General features: G+C 38.1%; 1 pseudogene; it reads left to right on the top strand.

Moving 5' to 3' along the window:
* Positions 1 to 551: 551 nt before the first annotated feature.
* On the top strand, positions 552 to 1,040 carry LOC118837045 (annotated as a pseudogene).
* Positions 1,041 to 6,137: the final 5,097 nt, after the last annotated feature.

Below are 6,137 nucleotides of genomic sequence, written 5' to 3'. Positions count from 1 at the left end.
TAAAAACCATTTAGTCCAACTGCCTTATTTTATGGATAAGGAGGCTGAGGCTCAGGGAAATTATGTGGTTTGCCTAAAGTTACACAGGAAATAAGCATCAGAGTATTTGAACCTAGACAGGGATTCTTTGACTCAAGAGCCAAGGCTTTTCCCATCTTACCACATTATCTCCCAATAGGCAGCTGGAAATAAGGGCCCACAATTCAGGAGGAAATAACACAGTAGATGATAGGGATTTGAGAGTCATGCATGGAGGTGATAGTTGACACCTTGAGAGTGGATGAGAAAGACTGAAAATAGAGTAGAGATTGACTCCAATTCTCCAAGTTGCTTAACAATTCCTTCCTTCCAAGTCAATCAAGGCATGACTCCAGTGCCCTCTGTGACTGTTTGCTCATATGCATTGTAGGAATTGACCTGAGTTGCCTACACCAAGTGTGCCATGGAGGCAAGTGAGGGACTATGAAGTTATAAGGAAGCATCTCTTGATTGATGCATGATTGTGCTGGTGATGATTGGAGAATCAACCTGTTAGGGAAGAGTTTCATTAAATGGTACAATGCTGGATCTTAGGAAGAAGACAGCCATTGTCTCAATGTGAATTTTCAATGGGAAAAAACCCTGCTTGGATATGACATGAAACTCAGAAAAATGGAAAACTATGGAAAAATATACAAAGATATAGAACATAGCACAGCTGGAGCACGCACAAAAAAAAAAATTGCTGAGTGTAAAAGCAGATCCTTCAAGCAAACCAAAAATGAAAAAATCACCAGGAACATGATGCTTTGGCAAAAGTCACACAGCACCATACAGACAGGCAAGAAACATTAAAGGAACTGGATACTTTGGGGAAAGAATTACACCACCTTTCTCATATAAAAGAAAATGCTGAAGATAAGCTAGAATTCAGGCAAGAGTAGCTCCATGTTCTTCTCTGTACTATCCATGAACTTCAGCAAACACTAGAAAATAATGAAAAACTCTTCGAAGTGGAAGAGGCTCAGGAAGCAGTCGTGGAAACGGGAACTAAACAATAGGCAAATGTAAGTTTCACCAGTATGAAGAGACCCAAACATCTATTTTAATTTCCTTCCACATAGCTAAGCATGTATTAAATCATTGTTACTTCGGTGTAACTAGCAGACTATGGATGATAAATTTTTATTATTTTTCTTCAAATGTGCAACTAATCAAAGAAGTTAGTTTAATGAAGTTTGTTTTTCTGAATTTTTTATTGAAATGTTGTCAGTTTGTATCTTTATGCATATTTTGGTTATTGTTAAAATGATAAAATTGAAATCAATTTTCACAAGTTGTATTTTATAAGGAAACACTTTGAGAATATACACATGGAATATAGAATTTCCCCCTCCTCGGATGCTACAACTTAGTAAATAAGTCCTCAGGAGTTGTCCGAGGTACACAGTAGTTATGATTTGCCCAGGCTCACGTAACCTCACTAACCAAGTCTTCCTGACTCCAAGACTAGAACTTGATGACAATTTCTATGCCACGCTGCTTCTACATATGGGGGGAAAACAACATGAATGAGTAATGGGTCAATTTCTAACCTAGTAAAATGAGTTGTTCACTTTTAAATAAATGAAAACTAAATTAATTTAGTCATTAAGGTTATAAAGTATTCCTAAAAAAAAAGTCAATCAGTCCACTGGCTTAGGGTTATTGTTAAAATTCATAGAACTGTATCCAATGATTTATTGACAATTGCTAAAGGAAACATTCACCATCAGAAGTTAACAATTACCATTTTTGAGTGCTTACCATGAACTCAAAGCCATTCTACAGACGTATCAAAAAAGGAAGACACAATCCTTACTCCTAAGCTGCTTACTATCCAGTTCCTTAAAAGACCATATAGTCTAATCCCTTCGCTTTATAGATGAGGATGCTGAGTGATTCATTCAAGGCGATACAGGTAGTAAGTAGCAGAGTGGGGATTCAAATCTCATTGCTCTGTCTCCATATCCAGCTAAAGAAATAGGTAATAACTGGAAAGCAAATACAAAGACATCAAATTTAAAATATTATATATATATATATATATCCAATTTACAAATAAGTGATATGTAGAAATTATGTTAAGCCTGAGCCCACTTTCACTAGGGCCTATAGGTGAAAGTTTGGCTCCCCCAGATGTGGGGGTTGTGTGTAGGCAGGTGAAGGTAAGTACTTTTCTTAATGCCATATCTTAAAAGTAAGTATCTATTTTAAAAAGATAATGTTAATTGATTAAATTGAAGTAGATGCTAGTCACTGTTGGCTGACAGTGAGGGAAATACACTGGAATGTGAGTTTGAGTTTTTAGTATTAGAGAAAAATATCACAATTCCTCAATGGTATCCCTAGAGTCCTGAAAGTCCTTACTGTGGATGAGTGAGGCTAAGAAAATCACTAACTACGTACATCTCTTACATCTCTCTCTCTCTCTCTCTCTCTCTCTCTCTCTCTCTCTCTCTCTCTCTCTCTCTCCCTTTCTCTCGCTCTCTTTATATATATATATGTATGTATATGCATATATACTTATACATATATGTATATATACATATAAATATACATATATGTATATATAAGCATACATATATGTATATATAAATATACATATATGTATATATACACATACATATTTACATATATTTCACATATATGCTAACATTTATATAGTACCTGCTGTATGACAGGTACTGTGCTAAGCACTTCACAATAATTATCTCACTTGATAATCACAGCAACCCAGGAGATATGTGCTATTACTATTCTCATTTTATAGTTGAGGAAACTGAGGCAAAACCAGCCAATAGAGTCTACATACAGCCTGGGTCCCAAAGAATGCTTGGTGCTGAACTGGCTCTTCCCAGATTTCCTGGCAACTTACTTTCCTAACCTTTGGAAGCTCATAAAGTTATAGCTATTTCTAATCTGTTTCACCTCAAACAGAAAAGAAGAAAAAGGGGAAAAAATGAGGTCCATATTCATGGACCACATGTCAGCCTCAGATGAAGAAGACCTAAGGCTTCTCCCTTTATAAAATTGTCTCTCTTCTTGGCCTGGAATTCCATCAAGTAAGAATGAATCAGACCTAAAAGGACCAGCTCTATTCAACTAGTACCTTTTGAATAAACCCCAATTCTGGCTGAATCCAAAAGGCCTGCTGTCCACCAGATGGTTAGCAGACTGGAACTAGTTAAAAATCTGAATATGATCCACTTGGAGGAGCAAGGCGCTTACATGAAGTATATCATGCTTCATCGAAAGTAGGATGCCTAACTTCTTCCACATTGGCAAGCATATTTTCTATGTACCAAGTACTATGCTAAGTGCTAGGGATGCAAATACAACTGAAGGAGACTTTCCATCTTCTACTCATAGGGACTTTGTATCTTCATGAGGGAAGACAATAAATAAAGAGGAGCTAGAAAAGGGGTGAGGATGGCAATATGATGTGTAACTGTCCAGAAGGTGGCATGGAAGCCTAGTTTCAGTCAAGATGAGCCAAAAGCTCCCCTGTCAAAGCTCTCTGTCCCAGGATCAGAGTCTAGGCTTCTACCTGAGGCAGGATAGTATAGAGATGGTATGAGTCTGTCCCTACTCAACTAGAATTTCCCTCAAATGGCAGACCCACAAACCATTACTAACTCATACTCGAACCCTTTACAACTTGGTTGGAACTACCAGATCTTATATTCTTCTGACATCCTTGTCAAAAACTCAGGATTGCTTCCACACTGTGATGGGACAGCAGAATAGCATCTGCTAGGTCCCACCTCAATGAGTACAGGAAGGATGGCAGGGAAGTTGATGTAAGTTAGTGAAGAAGCAAGCCCAGCGTGAGAGAACATGGCTGAGGGAGAAAGGATATGGTCTAAGCTGGGTCTAAAAAATAACCAGGTTACAATGTTGAGTAAAGACAGAGTACAATAGGGGTAAACCCAAACAGATGACAAAACTGTGACTGCGGATAAGTTGGATATGGAAACCAGAGCAGTGATCCGAGGCAAGGGCACAGCAGCACAGAGTGGATTATGTATGCAACAGTGTGGAGGAAATAGAATGTGAATAATGTACAGCTTGTTTCTGGCATAGTGTCCTGCTTAATTAGATGGCTTTTCTATCAGGATGCACTAGCCATGCTATTCTCTTATCCCCACCACCACACACACAGCTCTCTCCATCAGCTGCAATGGTGGGTCAAGAGAGAAATTTAACAGTTTTCCATGCCAAAAAAACATATTATAAGTAGTTGGAGTCTCAGGCCTTCCCCCAAATACCTAATCTATAATATAGAGGGAAGAAAAGCCAAGGTTTGAAACTTTAGAGATTACCTAGGACAAGTCTCTCATGTTACAAATGAGAAAACCAAAGTCAAGATCAAACAGTCAAATAGTCAAAAAGCATTTATTAAGCAGTCACTATGTGTAAGACCCTAGCGTACAAAGAAATAAAAAAAGTTACTGCTCTCATAGAGCTCTCAGTCTAATGGGGAGACAACTATGTAGAAACAAGATATATACATGATAAATTAGGGAGTCTTGAGGGAAGGCCCTAAGGGTAAGGAGGACTGGAAAAGGCTTCTCACAGAAGGTAGTACTTTAGATGAAATTTGAAGGAAGCCAGGGAATCCAGAAGGCAGAAATGAAGAGGGAGAAAGTTACAGACATGGGGGAAAAACAGGTGGAAATGCTCAGTCCAGACATGGGACATCTTGTCTAAGGAAAAGCAAAGTCAGAGCCATTGTTCTGTAAAGTATGTGAAAGTAAGTAATGTGTAAGAAAAATGGAAAAGTACAATGGAGTCATGTTATGAAGGCCTTAAAGAGCCAAACAAGATTTTTAATTTGATCTTAATAGAGAGCCAATGGAGTTTTTTGGTGGGGGTGAGTGGGGAGAGGTCAACATGATCAGACCTGCACTTAAGAAAGATCACTTTGATAGCTGAATGGAGGATGGACTAGAGTGGGAAGAGACTTGTGGCAGGCCGACCATTCAGCAGGCTATTACAATAGTTCAGGTGTGATCCAATGAGGATGCTGCACCAGGATAGTGGCAGTGGCAGAAGAGAGAAGGGAATATATATAAGAAATATTATAGAGGTAAAATCAACAGGATTTTGCAACAGATTGGATATGGGAGTAAAGTAAGAAAGTGAGGAGAATAGAATAACATCTAGGTTGTGAACCTGGATGACTGGAAGGTTAGTGGTACCCTGGACCACAATAAGGAAGCTAGGAAGGGAGGAAGACTTGGGAGGAAAAGATAAGAAGTTCAGTTTTGGACATATTGACTTTAAGATGTTTACAAGACATCTGCTTGAAATATCTGATAGGTAGCTGGAGGTCAGTAGAGAGGTTAGGACTAGACAAATAGATCTGAGAATCATCTGCATAGATGAATATCAGGGCTAGGATTTGATCCCAGCTTCTCTGACTAAAAATCCAATATTCAATAGCTGTCTACAGCAAAGTATTACAACATCTCTTACAACATTGTTGTTATGAATTCAGAATTAAAGTTGTGCCTAACAGGAATCAATCTCCCCTCCCAGAGTTACAGCAATTAAAGAACCCATGCACCAATTAGCAAGGGAGAGTCCCTTCACCCTTCCCATATCAACCCAAGTTTCTTGGGGGCTGCAATGGTATGAATTCATAGATTGAGGCTTGGAAACGAAATTTGAGACATCATTTTACACCTATCAGATTGGCTAAAATGATTGGAGATTGACAAATGTGGAAAAAATGGGACACTAATTCATTGTTGGTAGAAGTGTGAACTGATTCAAACATTTTGGAAACCAATCTGGAATTACACCAAAGAGTTATTAAACTACCTATACCATTTGTCCCAGCAATATCACTACTTGGTCTATTTCCAAAGATAATTAGGGGAAAATGAAAAGTACCCATATGTTCTAAAATGTTTATAATAGCTCTCTTTGTAATGGCAAAGAACTGGAAATTGCAGGGATGCCCATCAGTTGGGGAGATAGCTGAACAAGTTGTGTTATATGATTGTGATGAAATACTACTATGCTATGAGAAATGATGAACTCAACTATTTTAGAAAAACATGAAAAGATTTGCATGAAATAATAAGAGTAAAATGAGCAGAACCAAGAGA

This window comes from Trichosurus vulpecula, chromosome 2 (assembly GCF_011100635.1).
Source record: "Trichosurus vulpecula isolate mTriVul1 chromosome 2, mTriVul1.pri, whole genome shotgun sequence".
Lineage (NCBI taxonomy): Eukaryota > Metazoa > Chordata > Mammalia > Diprotodontia > Phalangeridae > Trichosurus > Trichosurus vulpecula.
The sequence above is the reverse complement of the archived record's forward strand: the minus strand, read 5'-3'. Positions and strand labels throughout refer to the sequence as shown.